Source organism: Lytechinus pictus, chromosome 5, assembly GCF_037042905.1.
Source record: "Lytechinus pictus isolate F3 Inbred chromosome 5, Lp3.0, whole genome shotgun sequence".
NCBI lineage: Eukaryota > Metazoa > Echinodermata > Echinoidea > Temnopleuroida > Toxopneustidae > Lytechinus > Lytechinus pictus.
Genome location: NC_087249.1, coordinates 13,883,325 through 13,906,372, shown reverse-complemented (window position 1 = coordinate 13,906,372; position 23,048 = coordinate 13,883,325). Strand labels below are relative to the sequence as shown.

Sequence of the window (23,048 nt, the reverse complement as noted above, 5' to 3'; positions counted from 1 at the left end):
TGTAGAAATGTCCTTTTACAAATCTTCGTTTTTGGTTTTGGAAGACAGGTTAGTGCAGAAGTACAAAGAGAATATTGATGAGATTTAACAGGTATTGATATTTTCATGTATTCCGAAAGATTGCATATCAGTGTTCTCTTCCATTCTTATTTGCAGTAATATTTTGGAAGCAGTGCGTACTTCCGCTCGATCGACAATTTGCAAATGTCAAACTTTTTAACGTCTATTGCAAACCATCCTTCTTTAATATGTCTATTTTAACAAAAAGAAAGAGCTTTCCACTAACACTTGGATCCATATTTACCCCCATCCTAAATCAGAATTCAGTCGTCTGTTTTTTTTTTCAAATTTCAAATATAGGTCAATTTTTATATTCAAAATATATTGATAAACTGATATATTATAGTTTATAATTGCATCGTATTCTCAAAAAAAAAAGTTTAAAATCTTCTTTAATAACTGGCCTACTCTACTTCCTACACACCAAGTCTTATATATTCATAAACTGGAAAGCTTACTTGATCAATTTATTCATTCATTATTTTTTTTCAATCAATTATTATCATTATTTTTTTTGGGAGGGGGGCTCGTTGACTCTCCTTTTATGTTTTTTTTTTCTCTAAATAGTGCGCTATTCCAAAAGCCAGCCCCCCCCCCCCTCTCCCCCGCATTTTTCCCCATCTTCATTATGCCACTGGGCAACGCTGGCTGCCTAGAGGCCCAACACTTCAACCATATAGTCGATTTGACAGTCCCATAGGCTCAATACACCAACCTAGAAATGTTCTTTCCGATGAAGTTTTTTTCTTGATTCGTCTTCCCATGGGGTCCTAGAACAAATTCAGATTGGTTGCCCAAAGTTGCCGTTTGGGCAATTTTGCTCATTTGCATAAATCCAAAATGGCCGCCAGATGACATCTTGAAAACCTAACTTTTGAACCCCTTGACCAAAAATGATGAGTAATGACTCTTTTTAGGGGTCTAGGGGTGTGTAGAACAGATTTCTATTATCATTTTTGCAATATAAGGTCATCTTCAGGTCAATTAAATCCAAGATGGCCGCCAGTTCCCATTCTGAAAAATTGACTTTTGATCCTTTTGCCCAAGATTTACGAGTTATGCCTCTGTTTAGGGGTTTTGGGTTGTGAATAATATCTTTCTGCTATCTATTTTGCAATATAATGTCATCTTCAGGTTAAATTCAAGATGGCCGCCAGAAGATGCCATTTTGAAAAATAAACTTCTGAACCCTTTGTCCCAGAATCATGATTAATACCCATTTCCTTGAGTTATTTGGTACGTTGATTCCATTTCTGTTAATAATTTTGCAATATTAGATCATCTTCAGATCAAATCTAACATGTCCAAGATGGCCGCTAAACGCAATATTTAAAAAAAAAACTACTTCCCGTGACTATTGAACCTTGAAGAATTTTGATCCCTAAAAGCGTACACGCTGTCCTGAAGAGGTTAGTATTATGTGTAGATCATGTAAGGGATTTTCAGTAAGAATGATTAATTTCTTTTAATCACTCCATTTTTAGTTCGAGGTCAAGTCATGTCTAAGATGGTCAGATGGTTGATAGATTTCATCATTAACCGCTCACTTTAGAATGAAACCATTCAAGGTTTTATGATCTTTTTCGGGAGTTCTAATTCTTGTTTATGTCCAACCGTACTTTTCTAGTGAAAGGACTTGTATTATTGAATTAAAAAGTGATTTCTCCGTATTTTTCAGTAAAATAGTTAAGTTATTACCTTCATTTATATCTATCATTGGACCTTTTGTCCTGACAAGAGCCATTGACTTGGTGAGCAGGAGTGCACTATTTAGCCTCCTGCAGAAGTTCCACCAAGACTGTTCCCTGGTCATATCATTCCACGAGCACAGTTTGCTACAACACTGAAACACCTGGTACCTTTCCTCAGTTCCTGTGAGCAGTGGCGTGAAGCAAGGCTGCGCCTGGCCCTGACACTCTTTAGGATCTTCTTCTCCAAGCTTCCCCAGTATGCATTTGGTGAATGCACAGAGGGCTTCTATATCCGTACCAACGCAGATGAGGAACTGAACATCGACCGACTACCTGCCAAAACAATAGTCAGGATGGTTCTCATTCGTAAGATATTGCACGAAAACGATGTCGTCCCTGCCTCTCAAGAAGCAGGAGTACAAGACCTAGTCATACAGCATGTACAGCCGCCTGTCCTGTGCAGGTAAGGAGTTTGGATCACCCATCAGCTTGTGAAACAGAAATCCTGATCGACTCAAGACACTGACTGTTCTCCAGATATCTCTATCAACAGCACGCACTCGTCTGGTTGTGATGGACTCCTCACCTGCCTTGGACCACATATCTGTCTCTAGCTCCCTTTCACTGGATAAGGAGATAAGCACCAGGATAAGAAAATCTGCCACAGCCATGGCAAAGCTCCTGTACGGAAGTAAGTCCTGAGAAAAGCGGCTAAACACCTTCCATGTCAGCTGCCTCAGACGTATCATGCACATTAAATGGCAGGACAAAGTGAAAAATACAGAGGCCCTTCAGCGTACGTGCTGGCATCCCCAGCTTATTCTCGCTCCTTTATTGTCAACATGGTCAAAAGCGCCTCCAATGGTTCGGGCATGTTCGCCGCATGAAACCTTGGCGAATCCCAGAAGGGATTCGCCAAAATAAGGTGAGCTGTGTGCTTGGTCTCACCCCATTTGTAGATCACACCTTAAAGACACCTGCAAACGTGACATAAAACTGGCCGGCATAGAAACTAACACTTATGAAGATGTATATGAAAGTCGCCATTCTATGGAGAGCTAATAACTACAGGGGTCAAGACGTCAGAAAATAATCGGAATGATAAATTGGCAGACCAAAGACCTAGGAGGAAGGCTAGGGCAGCATTTCTATCTATACCTGTCTCACCGCCATCCTCCTTAACCTGTACAAATTTGCTCTAGAGACTGCCACTCTAGAGCTGAGCTCTACAGCCACCCTCGAAAATGTAGGACCTAGCGCTACACCATCGTCTTTTAAAACGAACTAATGCCTACCAATCATTGGACACATTGATATAGGATAAATATTCAAATATTAAGACTCCAAATGCCTATTCAGTACAAAAGTATGGATGGACATTAAAACAAATAAAAATACACACGAAATGGATCATAGCCAAGACCTAAAGAGGATTCATTCTAAGGTAAGCAGTTAATGTCGAAATCTGACATCTCAGATGTGACTTCACCTTGACCTAAAACGTGAGAATTAATGAAAGATATGAGTATTCTTACTGAAATCCCTTTACATTAGCTCTCACACGTATAAGTCTCGAAAAGTAGTTTTTTAAGATGGCGTTTGGCGGCCATCTTGGATTTGATCTGAAGATTATCCTTTATGCAAAATTACAATATAAATTGAAGCAACATACCAAACATGCCAAATGACTCACCAATAGAGTTAATGTTCTTGATTCTGGATCAAAGCGTTCAAAAGTTAATATTTCAAGATGGCGTCATATGGCGGCCATCTTGGATTTGACCTGAAGATGACATTTTATTGCAAAATAGATAGCGGAAATGGATTCTACACACCCCAAAACCCCGAAACAAAGGTATTACTCATCATTCTGGGGCAAGGGGTTCAAATTTAATTTTTCAAGATGGCATCTGGCGGCCATCTTGGATTTGACCTGAAGATGACCTTATGATGCAAAAATAATAATAGAAATGGATTCTACACAACCCTTAACCCCTAAAATTAGTTATTGCTCATCATTTTGGGGCAAGGGGTTAAAAACTTAGGTTTTCAAGATGGCATGTGGCGGCCATTTTGGATTTATGCAAATTAGCAAAATTGCCCAAAGTTGCCGTTTGGGCAACCAAGCTGAATTTGTTCTAGGACCCCATACGAACATGAATCAAGAAAAAAACTTCATCGGAAAGAACATTTCTAGGTTCGGAAAATGTCAAATCGACTAATATAGCTCCATGCTCCAACAAAGCAAATGTGAAGTCAGTATGATCACGCTCTCCCTACTGGAAAGAACAGTGTGGAACACAATATGAAATCACCTTCACACTGATAAATTTGATCATTTCAACAGTGTGAATCACATATTCACATAGTCGAATATGTGAACACGGTGTGAACAGTCAACCTGTTCAGGTGTCCACAGTGTGAACATATTTTCACACTGTTGAATTTGAGCATTTTAACAGTGAGAATTATATTTTCCCATATACAAGGAACGATACAATGTGTTCTTTACAGCAGGGCTCTCTCCCCCCCCCCCCCTCTCTCTCTATTTAGATGGGTACAAAACCACGGCTGAAAGAAAATTTGTTGAAGGACACACTACGAGGTCTATGATGAAGTTGCATTTATTGTCCAAAAATAAAAACTTGCCTTCATACATGTATTCATCAATAAAATACGTAACATAAATGTACTAGACAAACAGTGTAAACTCAAATTTGCAGGGATTCCAAATTAATCTAAATGGATTGTAGTTAAGGACCAATCAAATTCTGAATTTAGTCTTAATCCTGAAAATTAATTTACAAATCTCAAAGGATTTTAATTCATATCCCTGGAGATTTAAAAAATATATTTTTTAAGTATAGAAAGTAAAACTAAATCCAGAATTCATTGGTCCCCAACTACAATCCATCTGGATTTATATTAAATCCCTGAAATTCATAATCTGACAAACAAATAGAACCATTCTGATACAAGTTGAAAAGACACTACAAAATATAATTGATTAAAAAATACAAAGTTTCCTTTCCCTCCTTGAGATATGAACTAATATGCAGAATAAATCCATTAACAATGAAATGAAGTTACTTGGTTGAATGAGATATAAATACAATGAAACATCTAAATTGTCATGATGGTTGCAGATACAGTGGAATGCACTGAATTAAAAAATTGTATTTTTTATATTAACAAAACTAAATTGTATTTTTGATTTTGTTTGTGGTATCACATTTTTATACTTGATAAGAACTGCCTAAAGATGCAATAATGCAAGCATTGTATTCTGGGAAATAAGTTTTAAAATGTCCTCAAAGTGTTACATATAGATAATTTTGTCGTTTGAAATGACTGAATTTGCATATTGATATAGATACCCCCAAATAATAAAATGTTAGAGGTTCGATGTCCCATCAATGATTAATTTCTCACTTTTTTATTTTCTATGATTTATAATCATTGTCCCATACATACTGCTCATTTTAACAATTATGCAAATTAGGTGCCCCAAAACTAGCATAAATATTGATACAGCTTATTTTTCTTATTGACGTCTTGTCTATTTGCAACAGTTTGTACACACTGCCATACACTATACAATATAAGTAGGTAGTGAAATCTAACCGAGGTCTGAATGAAAAATACATCTGAAGAAAGATGATTTCTGATTCCTTTCAAATTTCAATTCAATTCAATCATGGTTTATTTTGTATTACAAAAAAACGATACATGTTACACAGTCCAAAGGCTGAAATTAGCATGTTTATATGAAATCAATTCCCTAAGTTTATTAAGTATTTTAGAAATAAGAACACATGGCTATTGTGTATATTTTTCTTTCATTTTTGTTTTAAATTATTCTCACAGATGCTGGATGAATTGCTGTCAACATTCTGTTGAAGCTGGGGATGCTGAGGAGCAAGGGTCAACAGCGGAGCCTGCATCATCAATGGAAAATCCATCAGACTCTGATGAGCCAGGATGCAGCCAATGGCCAGATGAACATTCATCTGAGTATGAAGAATCCTTAGATGAACAGGTATAAATTTGTTTTCAAATTGTGCACCCGCTCCCCGTGAAAAAAACATGAAAGCAAACAAACATAAAAAGTATGTTTAATTTAGCAGCAAATAAGGGATAACATTGAGTATCAATCCCAATGAATTCAGCAGAATGTGGGATACATATACAGAGTGTTGACATTATTTTCTTTCCAAAGAAAACAAAACCTTTATACATGGTAAATGATCCAAACAAAATATATGGTTTATGAAAAACTTATAATATTGGTCTTCCAAGATTAAACCTGTGACTGAAATTACAGTTTATCAAAAAAATGATTCAGGTGTAGGTTTGATTGGTATTTGTGCTGGAAACCATACTTTATTTATGTATATAATTTTTTGCATGTCACTGGTATGTATTCAGCATATTTTGGCTACTGTATTGATATCCAATTAACAGCCGTTCAAAGATGCAGCTATGGAATTTCATCAGCATGGCCTTACAATCTCTGTTGGGATACAGGTCTCTGTAGCAACAAGAGTAAAACTTAAGTTTATTTTTCATTTGTTTATATGTATTAGATGATAATCAACAATCACCAATTTTCCTTTTGAGGCTGGTTATGTCAAATAGAATGAAATTTTTGTCAACATATGCTCTAGATAATAGATTTATTGAGGCTATAAATATTGAATCCTTGATATTCATTCCTAATCTGACAGAATCAATGTCATGTAGTTGAATTAACTTGGCTATGATAGTCATGAACATCTATAGCTAATCAAAGTTGAATGTTATACATTTACATTTAATAGAATACTGCATCATTCAGTGTTCCTTGTATATATTTGGATACTTGCAAGCGATTTTGATGATTTGCATATGTACAGTACCAATAAATTAAAAGAACACTAACAGATGCCATGCTCAGTATGTCACATATTATTCACGGGGCGTGTGGTCCAGTGGTTTTGAGCATTGGACTCAACAGAAACAGAAATAAGTTATGGGTACCAATTTGAAGGTGTTATTGTTGCAATTCCAGTTGAGGAATAAGTCCTCCGCAGTATAGTCTGGGCCACAGATAACTTACACTCTGGATTGCAGATGTGTTGTGTTCCCCTATGTCTGAAAATTTCTTCCACAACCAAAGTAAAAGTAAAATATACATGTACAATTTTAGGGGCCCAAAGGCTGGTACATGTACTTCTGCAGAACACAGGCTCACAGATAGCACCTGACTGTACCAGCTTTTGTATCAAGAGGGACCTCTTTTGACAAAGGGGATATACAAGAAGAGAAAGTTGATTCGGAGGAAGCTGAGGAAGAAAGTTTGTTATCACCAGAGAAAGTGACACTGCAGAACACTTCTCACCAGGATACCAACCACCATCATCTTCATCATCAGATGAGCGTGTTATTGACAAACCACAAAAAAGACGGAGAAAAAAAAACCGGATCGTTCTTTTAATATTGTTCAAAATCAACACTAGTGCTGTAAATTCAGAAAAAAACACAGACACATATCATAGTGATTTAATAAATAATGCATTTTAGATCATATTTCTTTTATATTACAGCAACAGCTGATGAAATTCTTACATCATTTTTTAAGTTTTTTCTATTTCTAAACAATTTTATTTGTTGTTATTTATTTCAAATAAGAAAAAGACGATCAAGCAAAAAGGCGCAATGGGAAGCCCCAGCCTAAGATATTCCTCCACACAAGGAAAAAAAAAAAATCGTATTTGAGTCAAAGCTTTTGGAGCTGTTGCAGGTGTGTCCATCCTGCAAGTGTGCAAATGTCTCCATCGTAAAGAGGGAAGTTAGAAGCCTTCTCGCTGTGACAAGGGAGTACCTGTCGTGTGACAAAAAGCCAACAACGTGGGAGAGCCAGCCATGGATAGGCCCCTTTCCTGCTGTCAGTGGCAATCCTGTTTGCTGGCGGGAGCCCCAGTGAGTCGCTACGAGTGCTGAAGCACTTAAACGTGGCAACCCACACACGCAGGACTTTCTTCAGACACCAGCAGAAAGTGTTACATCCGGCAATCACCAACCAATGGCAGAAGCAACAAAAGCATCTACTCACTACACTCTGTGAACGGGGTCTGCCACTCACCATTGGGGGAGATAGGAGAGCGGATAGCCCAGGCCATTCCGCAAAGTTCGGGGTGTACACTGCCCTAGAATTGAATGTCAACAAGATTGTTGATTTTCAGCTGGTTCAGGTGGGTCTGATTTTCTCTCTTTAGTTCATGTTCCCATGATTCATATGACAACAAGTGCCTCGTTTTATTTAATGAAATAGAAAGTAAATATAAAGAATCTGCATTTTTTCCAAGAAAATGGTTAAAGTAGAAACACAATTCCTCTTGTCTTGGTTACTGCCTTATTATATTCATGTCTGCCAATTTAAATTGATTAAATTTAAAGGATATTTAGACGTTCCAGCCCCAAAATGGTATTTCTTGTTACCACTTCTGTGTGTAATGCAATGTTAATTTATATATTTTTTTTGGATAGAGTAATGAGGTGAAGGGTTTGTACCATATGGAGTTAGAAGGGTTCAAACGTGTTGTCAACTTTCTTGATGGCAATAACTGAAAGTCCCACCACACAGAGAAACATGGTCCAGGGCAATGTTACTTAGCATTGATTTTTACCACTGATCAAACGCAATAATCAATGGAATCAATGCTAGAAACCAGCCCATGATCAATTACTAAGCTTCATGTTATGGGCCAAGATATCTAATTTTATTTTATTTATTGTTTTCTTGTGCATTCATATTAAACATTCGTATATAATACGTTTTTTCAATACATAACAAACATAATATACTGGTTACTGTTTGTTTTTTTGCATCAGTCATAGAGTAAAAAAGGACTAAATAAAATATCATTCTAAACAAATATGATCTACTACCAAATATTTTTAACATTTACTATTGCAGGATTGTCATTATAAGCAGATTGCTTGGAAAAAAATTGACAACCCCGAATTAAAACTCATTAAATTAATTGATATATTTATAAAGTAGAATGGTAATACCGGCTCATAATTTGAATAATGAAAATGGAGAGATTGTAAAGATGGTGACAATGGTGAAGATGAAGGCCATACATGGAGATATGTCGCTGATAATCTCACTAGAGACAAAAAGCGATTTAGATTCCACAACCTTGCCCAGGACTAGTCCTGTGACCGGGCCCATGACCTGGGGGGGGGGGGGGGGACGGCATTTCATCAAACAATTAGTCGGTGGTTTTCATGGACTAATTCCATTTTCACAGACAATTTTTTCTATCACCAACTATTTTCCATTTCATGAAAATTTGTTGTTGGAAAACACTGATTTATTTCCAAAAGACCACTGACTATTTTCAATAAAATTTTGCTGCCTTGGCAACAGAAAATGGCAGCACTACTAGATTGCTGGCTGCATGGGAGACTGCAGCTAAGGTGTTCCCCTCTCGATGGGAAAGAAGACAGCTGGGGCCCACCTAAAGGACATATAGCAGAAGATGGTCTCGAGGGCCAAAATATATTGGGACAGAGGAAAGACAGGTGAAAATCAATTCAAACATAACCAAGAATGAAAAATAATCACCCTTTTATGAATTTCATCTCCCATTGATTTTGGTCTAAAAAGTTGCACGACACTTCCAAAAAAAATTCACAAAATTGTGTGGCACATTTTTTGAAAAATCCTTTTAGAGTTAAAGGTAAAAGAATGTATATAGATAGATGTATGACAGTAAACGTATACTTTTGTCAAATTTCAGACAAAAGGACGATAGCTGGCAGCTTGGGAGACTGCAGCAGAATGCCTCAGGAGCCAAGGTGTACATGTCCCCCTCTCCAAGGGCAAGAAGAAAGCTGGGGCCCACCTTAAGGTTATATGGCAGAAGATGGTCTTGAGGGCCAAAAAATATTAAGATGACAAGACAGGTGAAAATCATTTCCATCAAAACCACATATCAGAAGTACAGACAGACAAATTACTACAGATAATTGCTTGAATTACACATTACACAGCTGTTGGTAGTAATAATTATAATAAGTATAATAATATACATGTAGACTTACTTTAATATAATAATATAGACTTGCCGGGAGAGACCAATTTCCCTCAATAGTCACATATTCCCCTCAAGACTTGGACAATATGAAACTACTTTTGGAAATATAATAGTACCGCCCTCAACACCAGTAATGTTTGATTATTATAACATTATTAAATGTAACTTGTTGAATGGATACCAATACAAGTATAAAATTGTTCAAAAAATATAAGTTTTTCAAGTCTGATGAAAGAATGTCATGTCTCATGACAGTATTCTAATATATAAATTTGAACTTACTAGAAAGCAATATTTCTCATTTTAGATTTAAAGAAAATGATTAGCAAGAGAAATCCTTTAATTGAATTACAAAGATGTCTTTAAAGGTGTACTATTCATTTTTTTACTGGATATCTTTTTGGCATTGATGTGACTGAAAGTGTGTTAAATAAGAGATTTTTAGACTGAAAAAGATGTTTCCGAAAGAAGAATGATTTTCATGACCTCCTTGTGAGTAATGCTTTGTGATATATCAATGGAAGACATTTCTCGTAAGGTGGTGGGCCCCGGCCAAAATTTCATGAATGGCGTGATGCCTTGCCCATGCCCGCAGTTGAAGACTTTCAACGCTTGGGAGTCTGAAGCTGGAGGCTTAATATCATTGGTGAGTTAAACATGAACTTTAGTTCATGTTTAAACATGTTAGTTCATGTTTACGGACTTAATAATTTGCTGCATGGCATGATAAAGGTAATTGAGAAAATTGTGTTTAACCAAGTATACAATTAAATTTTAAAAATAGTATTATGTTCATACCAACAAGGTTTTTGACCGAAACACTCTACATTGACTGTGCTTTTATCTCTCATCCAAGAGATCTGTAGACAATAAGAAAATGGTTACGCAGTAGGTATTGTAATGCTTGATTTAGAGAATGCATTCACCCTTATAACATTTTGTTGAAAAAGTTACGTTATTATGGTTTTGATCCAAATTCTACCTTATGGTTTGAAGATTATTTCAAGGTAACATGTCTTAGATCAGAAAAGTAACAAGTGGGGTGACCCAAGGAAATATTCTTGGGCCACTGATGTTTATCATTACTTCAAATGATTTACATACCGGTATATCAATAAGGAAGTGCTCTCTCCTGTATGCAGATGACACTTGTATGAACTGTATGGCAAAACGTCCAAGGACATTAGAGAAAGTAATTAATGATAATTTAAAATCAGCTTTAAATGTGGGCAACTAGCATATTTTGTTTTCAACCGTGAATACAGAAAGTTAAAACAAAACAAAAACAATAGCAAAGAATTGCAAACTTTTTTTGTTTGCTTGTTTAAAAAAAAATAACATAGTACATTTCATAGTTCCATGTTTTCTTTTCAAACCACCTATTAATAATATAGGAGTGATTGAGGTGCCGCTGCAAAGTATAAAGAATGCTGCAAAGGGGCTTACTCTGTTAGAAGCAAATCACGCCAGAGTGGACACTTTCAAGGCCACTATCAAAGGGAGTATAGGAGATCCACATACCAGTTCTTCCTGTATTGACGGATGGTGCCTGGGAACAGGAAAACTGTGAAGAGGCCAGTTATATTCTCCTTGGGGGATATAGCATGTGGGAAGCTCTGCTGGATCTTTCTAGCGAAGACAGGTAATCCTAATATTTTTAGGACTTCAGTTTCTTATTCCTGTACCATCCTTATCCCTAAGACTCTCAATCATCTATTTCCTTTCAATTTAATGCCTTTCAGATTGGAAGATGGCAAGACCAAGGAACTCCTTGTTGACGCTGCAGATATAGAAGCGCTCAGCGAGCAATTTAATTCCTGTGAAAACTTCACACTTAATGACTTGACCCTCGAACTGCAATTCCATTTTACCCCCAAAACACGTCCTGACCCTCAACCAAGGAGGAAGAGAGTGAAATTGAACCCAGGAAGGAATACCAACTCTGATGCAGCAGGGAAATTCAGAGGTAGGACATTTCATATTTTCTTTATCTGATGATGATTTAGAAACAAGTGCAGATATTCCAGTAAAAAATAGCTCAACAAATCTTCCAGTCAGTACTTGGGGGAACAAAAAAGTATCTGTTGTCTCTGCTTCATTGCAAAGATAATTGCAAACTATTTATTTGTTTATTTATTTATAATTTATTATTGTAATTATTATTATTATATATATTTTTTTTTGGGGGGGGGGTAAAAAGGTTGTTTTATTATGCATTAATAATGTATGTGTATATATCAATTTCAAACAGTTTAAACTGCTCTAATAATTTTTTTGCATGTTTTCTTTTCAATCCACTTATTAATGCAGGAGTGATTGTGTGCCCCTGCAAACAATAAAGAAGGCTGCAAATGGGCTTACTCTTTTAGAAGCAAATCACCCCAGAGTGGAGACTTTCAAGGCCACTATCAAAGGGAGTATAGGAGATCCACATACCAGTTCTTCCTGTATTGACGGATGGTGCCTGGGAACAGAAAAACTGTGAAGAGGCCAGTTATATTCTCCTTGGGGGATATAGCATTTGGGAAGCTCTGCTGGATCTTTCTAGTGAAGACAGGTAACCCTATTATTTTTCAGACTTCAGTTTCTTATTCCTGGACCATCCTTAACCCTAAGACTCTCAATCTTCTATTTCCTTTCAATTTAATGCCGTTCACATTGGAAGATGGTAAGACCGAGGAACTCCCTGTTGATGCTGCAGATATAGATGCACTCAGCGAGCAATTCAATTCCTGTGAAAACTTCACACTTGATGACTTGACCCTCGAACAGCATTTCTATTCCATCCCCAAAACACGTCCTGACCTTCAACCAAGGAGGAAGAGAGTGAAATTGAACCCAGGAAGGAAAACCAACTCTGATGCAGCAGGGAAATTCAGAGGTAGGACATTTCATATTTTCTTTATCTGATGATGATTTAGAAACAAGTGCAGATATTCCAGTGAAAAATAGCTCAATAAATCTTCCAGTCAGTACTTTGGGGAACAACAAAGTATCTGTTGTCTCTGCTTCATTGCAAAGAAAATTGCAAACTATTTATTTATAATTTATTATTATAATTATTATTATTTTTTTTTTTTTGGAGGGGGGGGGGGGGGTGGTAAAAAGGTTATGTTGTATTATGCATTAATAATGTATGTGTATGTATCAATTTCAAAAAGTTTAAACTGCTCTAATAATTATTTTTCATGTTTTCTTTTCAATCCACTTATTAATGCAGGAGTGATTGTGTGCCCCTGCAAACAATAAAGAATGCTGCAAAGGGGCTTACTCTGTTAGAAGCAAATCACGCCAGAGTGGACACTTTCAAGGCCACTATCAAAGGGAGTATAGGAGATCCACATACCAGTTCTTCCTGTATTGACGGATGGTGCCTGGGAACAGGAAAACTGTGAAGAGGCCAGTTATATTCTCCTTGGGGGATATAGCATTTGGGAAGCTCTGCTGGATCTTTCTAGTGAAGACAGGTAACCCTATTATTTTTTCAGACTTCAGTTTCTTAATCCTGTACCATCCTTAACCCTGGAATATTCTGGTTTCAGACTGTCTTAACCCCACACTATTTGCTTTATACATGTAGCTGGTGTATTAAAACACCTCAACCCCTGACTATAAGTATCACAAAGCTTTCGAATATTGATTAGTTTGCCACACCGTCAAATGAATGTGCGTAAAACAGAAGTGGACTATGTTAAAAACCCTGGGAAATCCAGCCTTAATCCCACCTACACTATTTCCTTTGGGTTAGGATATAAGATCGGGTGCAAGATAGTAGCAGATATTATTGCGGCTAAATTTAAACAAGGACTTTCCAGTTTTAACTCGAAAGATTACCTAAGACATGGATGTTCAAAATGACTCTCTTCCACCTAAAAGTACCTTTTCGCCGCATGTTAAGAAGTTGAAACTAAGTGATTCGCCTGCTAACGGTAAAAGGACAAAAGCCAGAAAACACTGACTCTAGCACTACGGTTGAGACAAACAAGTGCAAGCATGAAACGGCAGATGTTTGCAACAGTAGCCGATCCAGCTGATGGTTCTCCCCCGGTCTGGTTTCAGGAGTTTGCCAATAGAACGGATGCTTAAATGGATTTGGCGTTGGAGAAATTATCTGGTAAGTTTGTAGACAATGAACAAAAATTCAGAACCTAGATTTTGAAGTAGAGAAAGTGAAAGAGGAAATCATCCAAATGAAGAAAGAAAATGAGAACCTACTTTTATGTCTGCAAATTTAAAGGTAAATATTCACCTGTATTTGAGGGTTTCTTGGCTCTAATGAGGAAAATAGAATATTTCATTGCCAAGAAAAATAACAAACTTCCTCTACATTTAAAAAAATTGAGAATTGATTTCAATGATTGAAAAACCTTTGTTCTCTCTATTTAAATTTTTAATGCTGCTTTGTGTTATCGTGTAAATACATTGTAATTATTGTTTTGATTTCTGTAATTATGTTTTATTTGATCAATAAAAATTGAAAGAAAAAAAAACAAGCACATTGCAAGCCAGCTTGTGTGTACAACAAAACAGTCTTTGTTGTCAGTCATATTGTCTTTTTGATTCATTTACTACATGTTAATTTACATGTAGGAATGATGTTATATGCCACATATCTTATAATTTAATTCATCTTACAAATTTGTATTGTTCCAATAAATGCATTTAGTATTTCATTGAGGACTGCATTCATGACTAAGAACTCAAAATTTGTAAGGTTTGCTCTCTCTCTCTCTTTTCTCAGGTATTCATGATACAGGCAAGTTTTAGTCAAAGTATATGAAGGACTTTTTCCATCAGAGGCACTGCAAGTGGGAGCTCTCTTCCAGCAGGAACAGACCCTCTTGATAGACGATGCACCAACTTTACAGGCCAAGGTTGCATTGTGTTGAAGCCTACTGTATGCCATGCATGATGTAGATGAGACACAAGAACTACCACCAAGGGTACAGCTTGAGTGGAGGATGCAAGCTGCAGCCGCATTAGATACTGTTGCATCTACAAGAAAATACATTTTATTTTTATTTTGAATGTATATATCCGAGATTTGATTAAAAATAGCATTGATATAAAATGGCATTGCCATCAAGAAGTTCCGAGGGCTCTGCCCCGGACCCTAACCGCATAGCACTGCCGTATTTGAGTATGGAAGGCCCCAGAAGTTCTACAACCAAGAACAAAAAAAAGGAGGAAAGAAAAGCAAAGGAAAAAGAGGAGACATAATTTTATTTCATCGAGAAAAATTATGACAACTAAAATGCATTTTTTCATTGTTTTTCTCCCTGCAGAGTTGTGTGGTAGTTGGACGAGGGGAAGCTGGAAATCAGATTACGCAGCCAAGTGGGGTGAGGTCACTAGATGTAAAAAAGAGAGGATGGAGAAAAGGAGTGAGAGAGAGGATGAAGAGAGAGAGAGAGAGGATGGAGAAGAGGGAGAGGATGGAGAACAGAGAGGTGGAACAGAGAGTGTGAGAGAGGAAGAGGAAGAGTTGGAGAGTGAGCGATAAATATTGCACCGGTGACTCATCCCGCGTTGCACCGGAGACTCACAATGCCGTAGGGTTGTGTAGTAAACTTCGCACCGGTGGCATAGACGCTGAGTGAGTCACCGATGCTGCAGAATCGGTGGCACACTCGGCGAGATGATATTTATGGATCACCGTGCGTGGTTGGTGAGAAGTAGCAGGCTAATAATTGACCAATCTGAGGTTTGACGGTGTCTTCAAAATGGCAGACAACATTAAACTTAATTACATTTCAATTATCAAAGTCGGCTATTTTTCGTTCTTTTTTTAAATTTGATCATTTAATACTTAATTTCCCTAAATAAAATTGGCTCCCAAAGTAGAATTTGTAAGCAAAAAAAAATATTTTTTACCTAAAGTAAAATTCAGCTCGAAGACAGCGTAGACTCAATGCGTGCAAGAATCGGGCGTTCACTTCAGTTTTGGATAAACTGTTAAATTTGAATGCACTCGGCGACCCGGCTCATCTCATGCAAGAAGGGGTAGGTTATATACCGTATATCTTCATGTAAAATATTGAACTAACTTAGAGACCTAGATTTATTTTACGGTGTCTGAAGCCACAATGAAAAGTGTTGGCATAAAACAGGCTGATTTAGGATAAAAATGGTACATTTTTCGGGAAATTAAACCTGCTAGAAAAATGTGATCTGAATTGATCAGATGATTTTGTGCTTGGCCTGTCTGGCCCAGGCCTCCGGCCCGCCCGCTTCGCGGGCCGGATCTCCCTGACCCTTGGTATGGAAAAAGAAAATTCAAGGGCTTCTTTTGACAGTAAGGACAAGTCTATAATATATGATTATTTGAGATGAGGATTTAGAGATAAATTGCAAACCATTATTTGTGTGTGTGTGTTGAGATTGTCATGTCCCCATTCTGTAGGAAAATGAAAATTGTTTTTTTTTCACTTTGTCGTAATTTTTCATTGTGATCTGGTATCTAAATTTAAAAAAAAAATCAAACCATCAGAAAGAGCTAAAATTCCTCTTAAACACTTTATGGATAAGTTTTGGGCGTTAATAAATCTAGATCTGTATAGAACCATGATATTACGCCTATCAATGTTTTTAGTTACATCTCTTTCCTTTTCAGGTTGATTCTATCATTGGGTGTTGGTTTCCTTTAAATGATTTAATTATGAATCAACAAAATTTACTTCTTTTATTTATTTTTTGTCTCTAGAGTTTAAATTAGACAAATTAATTATCTTTGTTTCACATTCCGATTTTTTGACGACATCCCCGGCCCAGTAGGATACAGTAGTCAGTACATCTAAAGTTTGAACATGGAATTGGAAGGAAGCGAAGCAATTCAAGAAATTATCAGTGGTGAGTGTGTAATTTATTCCAAAATTATATTGTTCAAACTATCACGGCTTTTACTTGTAGGCCTGTTTTGCAAAACTATTGTACTTGCTGACAGCATGGGTTTGTTTGAAAGGATAAAAAACTAAAGCAAAATACATATGGACATTTTTAGGAATACAAAAACATCCCAATCATATACATGTAGCGTGGACATTGTATTTAATATTTCCGTCTCTAGAAGAATTGTTCTATATAAATTTATTTTGCATATTTGAAATTACTTCTGGACCCCAAACAGGAATCCTTTGTCATAATTCCATGAAATCATAATATTAAAACATTATGATAACATTGATTCATATCAGATTTTATTACTTCTTACACAATTAACTAATTTTAGCTTTTTTGCTGATTTATACTTTTTCATACCTCACCTATTTTGCTAATTTATACTTTTTCATACCTCACCTATTATGAAAGATGTATATCATATTTTGTATCATAATTATGTGTATTCTTGCTAGAGAGGATGGAGAAGAGGGAGAGGATGGATGGGAGAGTGAGTGGGTGTATGAAGTGAGTATGAGGGGCGAGAGAGAGGGAAGAAAGAACGGCAAAAGCTGTTATGGTAGTAAATCAGTGTCAAAAAGTTTGTATAGGATTGCAGTTGCTTTAGAGAGGTTGAATGGCAACATTGAAAAATTGAACAGCAACTTCAATAATAATAACCATGTAGCCGTACCCGTAGCCGAAATCATAGCATCATCCGTAGACGAATCGGATGATGTTAGTGCATCCGAGGAGGCAACTATCCCTCTCTCTTCCACAACGCTCAAGTCTATCCAGGCAAACTCATCCTCAATGAAGAATTTTGCAAAAAAGTTAGTTTGTAGATTAATTACAAATGAGGTTCTAGCACAGAGCAACTGTGCTGGCAAGACAAGCAAGGTAAGCAAGAGACCAAATGTACAACAGATTGATCAGGGGCTCCTCTCCTACGTACTCGAGACAACCATGGAAATGTATGGAGTTATTACTTATTTATCATTGTGTGATTATTTCTTTCACAGAAGTGGGCTAAGTTAAACCCTGGGAAATCCAGCCTTAATCCCACCTACGTTTATTTCCTGGGTTTAGGATTTTTTTAAAGTCTGAAAAGGATATAAGATTAAGTTCAAGATTGTTGCAGGTAGTAAACACATTGCAAGCCAGCTTGTGTGTACAACAAGACAGTTTTGTCAGTCACATTGTCTTTTTATTTTATTTACTAATCATTATGAAGCAGTTGCTAAAGTTACATGCAGGATTGATGTGATATGCCACATATCTTATGATTAGTCATCTTACAAATTTGTATTGTTCCAATAAATGCATTTAGTATTTCAGTGAGGACTGCATTCATGACTAAGAACTCAAAATTTGTGAGGTTTGCTCTCTCTCTCCCTTTTCAGGTATTCATGCTACAGGCGAGTTTTAGTCAAAGTATATGAAGAACTTTCTCCATCAGAGGCATTGCAAGTAGGAGCTCTCTTCCAGCAGGAACAGACCCTCTTGATAGACGATGCACCAACTTTACAGGCCAAGGTTGCATTGTGTCGATGCCTACTGTATGCCATGCATGATGTAGATGAGACACAAGAACTACCACCAAGGATAGAGCTTGAGTGGGGGACGCAAGCTGCAGCCGCACTAGATACTGTTGCATCTACAAGAAAACACATTTTATTTTTCTTTTGAATGGATTATAAGCATATATATTTTAGTTACATGTATGTATAGTTTGGCATTTCAAGGCCTGTGTTTGGTACAATTTTTAATGCATGCCAGTCCACGGTATTAATTACCAGTAAGAAATTCATTCCCCCTGAAGAACTTCAACAGAAGTATGCACTGCCACAAGACTACGGTAAAGTGCTCAGAAAGGATCCTTTTTGACAGGTTCTTGTTAAATACTTGTTAGATGTATTTTCCAGTTTATCAGAAGTATCCAAGGGCATCTTCCCAGAACAAATTTGATCCAACAAAGGAAATACTGGATGAAGCCATGGCCAATGCAGACTTTAATATGTTAATGGCTTCATATGAGAGCTTCAAAGAGGACATGTAAAAAGAATCTCTTGGGGAAAAATGCACAATTTGGCCGACGTACATGGATTGTGTGTGGATCGTTCTCTCACTGATCAGGTCTGGGAAAGAGAACAACTGCACCAATATCAAGGAATCCCACTCAGGTGCCTGTGATCTACTTGAACGAGTCAACTGGAGACCCAGTAACTGGTATTGTGAGGCATGAATCAGTAGCAGGATAAAATGAAGATGTCGACAGTTTATATATCAAATTCATCAACTTAATCCAATACAGAGACGGCATGCAATTCACATTTTATATGGACAAGAGCACAGCCGAAAATAAGAACTGGACCATATTTACCTCAATGGTAGCCGAGGTGAGCAGCGAGTGAGAGGGGTCTGAAGAAATCAACTTTAAATACCTTGAGAAGGGACATACCTTAATGTATGCAGATGCATTACACAGCAAACATGAGGAGGGCAATGGAGATGACGTCGTTAGAGCAGACCTGCCAGCCTCTGGGAATGAAAAATTGTATTCTGTGATAAAAAAAGGGTATTTTTCCCCCCAATAAGTGTATTTCATAATAAAATGTGTGCCGCATTCTCTCATCGGGGAGGAGACATAATTCTATTTAATTGAGAAAAAATATGACAACTAAAATGCATTTTTTCATTGTTGTTTTTTTCCCTGCAGAGTTGTATGGTAGTTGGACAAGGGGAAGCCAGAAATCAGATTACGCAGCCAAGTGGGGTGAGGTCACTAGATGTAAAAAAGAGAGGAAGAGAGAGGATGGAGAAAAGAATGAGAGAGGATGAGGAGAGTGAGAGTCAGAGAGAAGGAGAAGAGAGAGAATGCGAGAGAGGAAGAAGAGTTAGGGTGTGAGGGAGAGGATGGAGAACAGAGAGAGAGTGAAACAGAGAGTGTGAGAGAGGAAGAGGAAGAGTTGGAGAGTGAGAGAGAGGGTGGAGAAGAGGGAGAGGATGGATGGGAGAGTGAGTGGGTGGATGAAGTGATTGAGAAGGGCGAGAGAGAGAGAGAGAGGAGAGAAAGAACGGCAAAAGCTGTTATGGTAGTAAATCAGTGTCAAAAAGTTTGTATAGGATTGCAGTTGCTTTAGAGAGGTTGAATGGCAACGTTGAAAAATTGAACACCAACTTCAATAATAATAACCATATAGCCGTACCCGTAGCGGTACCCGTAGCCGAACCCATAGCATCATCCGTAGCTGGATCGGATGATGTTAGTGCATCCAAGGAGGCAACAATCCCTCTGTCATCCGCAACTTTGATGTCTATCCAGGCAAACTCCTCTTCAATAAAGAACTTTGCTAAAAAGTTGGTATGTAGATTAATAACCAATGAGATCCTAGCACAGAGCAAATGTGCTGGCAAGACAAGCAAGGTAAGCAAGAGACCAAATGTACAACAAATTGATCAGGGGCTCCTTTCCTATGTACTTGAGACAACCATGGAAATGTATGGAGTTGCAGCCCCCTGACAGAAAAAGAGCCGTCAAAGAGTGCAAAAATGCGATTGACCTCCACTGCCGTTTACTGTTTTATAAACAGTAATTTTTTTTCTTAAAAGCGCCAGAAAATTTCATCAATGTCGGTTGTCATGTGACCAGCCAACCCAAATCCAACAATAAGTAGCCGGTAAATAGCCAAATAACAGGCTGGTGGAGGCCTACAGCAAGTAGCCCTATGAACAATTTTGCAAGAAAATAAATCCACTCGGGTAGTTTATAAATATGTATATTAACTACCACAAAACCACAGGGGTAATCAGTACAATTATTTTTTCTTAATTTTCAGAAGTACAAGTACAATGCTAAGAGAGTGAGTGGGTGGATGAAGTGAGTGAGAGGGGCGAGAGAGAGGATAGAAAGAACGGCAAAAGCTGTTATGGTAGTAAATCAGTGTCAAAAAGTTTGTATAGGATTGCAGTTGCTTTTAATAGAAAGGTTGAATGGCAACATTGAAAAATTGAACAGCAACTTCAATAATAATAACCATGTAGCCGTACCCGTAGCGGTACGCGTAGCCGAACCCATAGCATCATCCGTAGCCGAATCGGATGATGTTAGTGCATCCGAGGAGGCAACAATCCCTCTGTCATCCACAACTTTGATGTCTATCCAGGCAAACTCCTCTTCAATGAAGAACTTTGCTAAAAAGTTGGTATGTAGATTAATAACCAATGAGATCCTAGCACAGAGCAAATGTGCTGGCAAGACAAGCAAGGTAAGCAAGAGACCAAATGTACAACAAATTGATCAGGGGCTCCTTTCCTATGTACTCGAGACAACCATGGAAATGTATGGAGTTGCAGCCCCCTGACAGAAAAAGAGCCGTCAAAGAGTGCAAAAATGCGATTGACCTCCACTGCCGTTTACTGTTTTATAAACAGTAATTTTTTTTCTTAAAAGCGCCAGAAAATTTCATCAATGTCGGTTGTCATGTGACCAGCCAACCCAAATCCAACAATAAGTAGCCGGTAAATAGCCAAATAACAGGCTGGTGGAGGCCTACAGCAAGTAGCCCTATGAACAATTTTGCAAGAAAATAAATCCACTCGGGTAGTTTATAAATATGTATATTAACTACCACAAAACCACAGGGGTAATCAGTACAATTATTTTTTCTTAATTTTCAGAAGTACAAGTACAATGCTAAGAGAGTGAGTGGGTGGATGAAGTGAGTGAGAGGGGCGAGAGAGAGGATAGAAAGAACGGCAAAAGCTGTTATGGTAGTAAATCAGTGTCAAAAAGTTTGTATAGGATTGCAGTTGCTTTTAATACAAAGGTTGAATGGCAACATTGAAAAATTGAACAGCAACTTCAATAATAATATCCACGTAGCCGTACCCGTAGCCGAACCCATAACATCATCCGTAGACGAATCGGATGATGTTAGTGCATCCGAGGAGGCAACAATCCCTCTGTCATCCACAACTTTGATGTCTATCCAGGCAAACTCCTCTTCAATGAAGAACTTTGCTAAAAAGTTGGTATGTAGATTAATAACCAATGAGATCCTAGCACAGAGCAAATGTGCTGGCAAGACAAGCAAGGTAAGCAAGAGACCAAATGTACAACAAATTGATCAGGGGCTCCTTTCCTATGTACTCGAGACAACCATGGAAATGTATGGAGTTGCAGCCCCCTGACAGAAAAAGAGCCGTCAAAGAGTGCAAAAATGCGATTGACCTCCACTGCCGTTTACTGTTTTATAAACAGTAATTTTTTTTCTTAAAAGCGCCAGAAAATTTCATCAATGTCGGATGTCATGTGACCAGCCAACCCAAAGCCTACAATAAGTAGCCGGTAAATAGCCAAATATTAGGATGGTGGAGGCCTAAAGCAAGTAGCCCTATGAAAAATATTGCAAGAAAATGAATACACTCAGGTAGTTTATAAATATGTATATTAACTACCACAAAACCACAGGGGTAATCAGTACAATTATTTTTTCTTAATTTCAGAAGTACAAGTACATTGCTAAGAGAGTGAGTGGGTGGATGAAGTGAGTGAGAGGGGCGAGAGAGAGGAGAGAAAGAACGGCAAAAGCTATTATGGTAGTAAATCAGTGTCAAAAAGTTTTTTATAGGATTGCAGTTGCTTTAGAGAGGTTGAATGGCAACATTGAAAAATTGAACAGCAACTTCAATAATAATATCCACGTAGCCGTACCCGTAGCGGTACGCGTAGCCGAACCCATAACATCATCCGTAGCCGAATCGGATGATGTTAGTGCATCCAAGGAGGCAACAATCCCTCTGTCATCCGCAACTTTGATGTCTATCCAGGGAAACTCCTCTTCAATGAAGAACTTTGCTAAAAAGTTGGTATGTAGATTAATAACCAATGAGATCCTAGCACAGAGGAAATGTACTGGCAAGACAAGCAAGGTAAGCAAGAGACCAAATGTACAACAGATTGATCAGGGCCTCCTCTCCTACGCACTCGAGACAACCATGGAAATGTATGGAGTTTCAGCCCCCTGACAGAATAAGAGCCGTCAAAGAGTGCAAAAATGCGATTGACCTCCACTGCCGTTTACTGTTTTATAAACAGTAATTTTTTTTCTTAAAAGCGCCAGAAAATTTCATCAATGTCGGATGTCATGTGACCAGCCAAACCAAAGCCAACAATAAGTAGCCGGTAAATAGCCAAATATCAGGCTGGTGGAGGCCTACAGCAAGTAGCCCTATGAACAATTTTGCAAGAAAATAAATCCACTCAGGTAGTTTATAAATATGTACCACAAAACCACAGGGGTAATCAGTAGGCCTACAATTATTTTTTCTT

At 37.6% G+C, this 23,048-nt stretch overlaps 1 pseudogene; it reads left to right on the top strand.

The window, feature by feature from the left end:
• Positions 1-12,484: 12,484 nt before the first annotated feature.
• LOC135154104 (uncharacterized) lies at positions 12,485-18,403 on the top strand (annotated as a pseudogene).
• Positions 18,404-23,048: the final 4,645 nt, after the last annotated feature.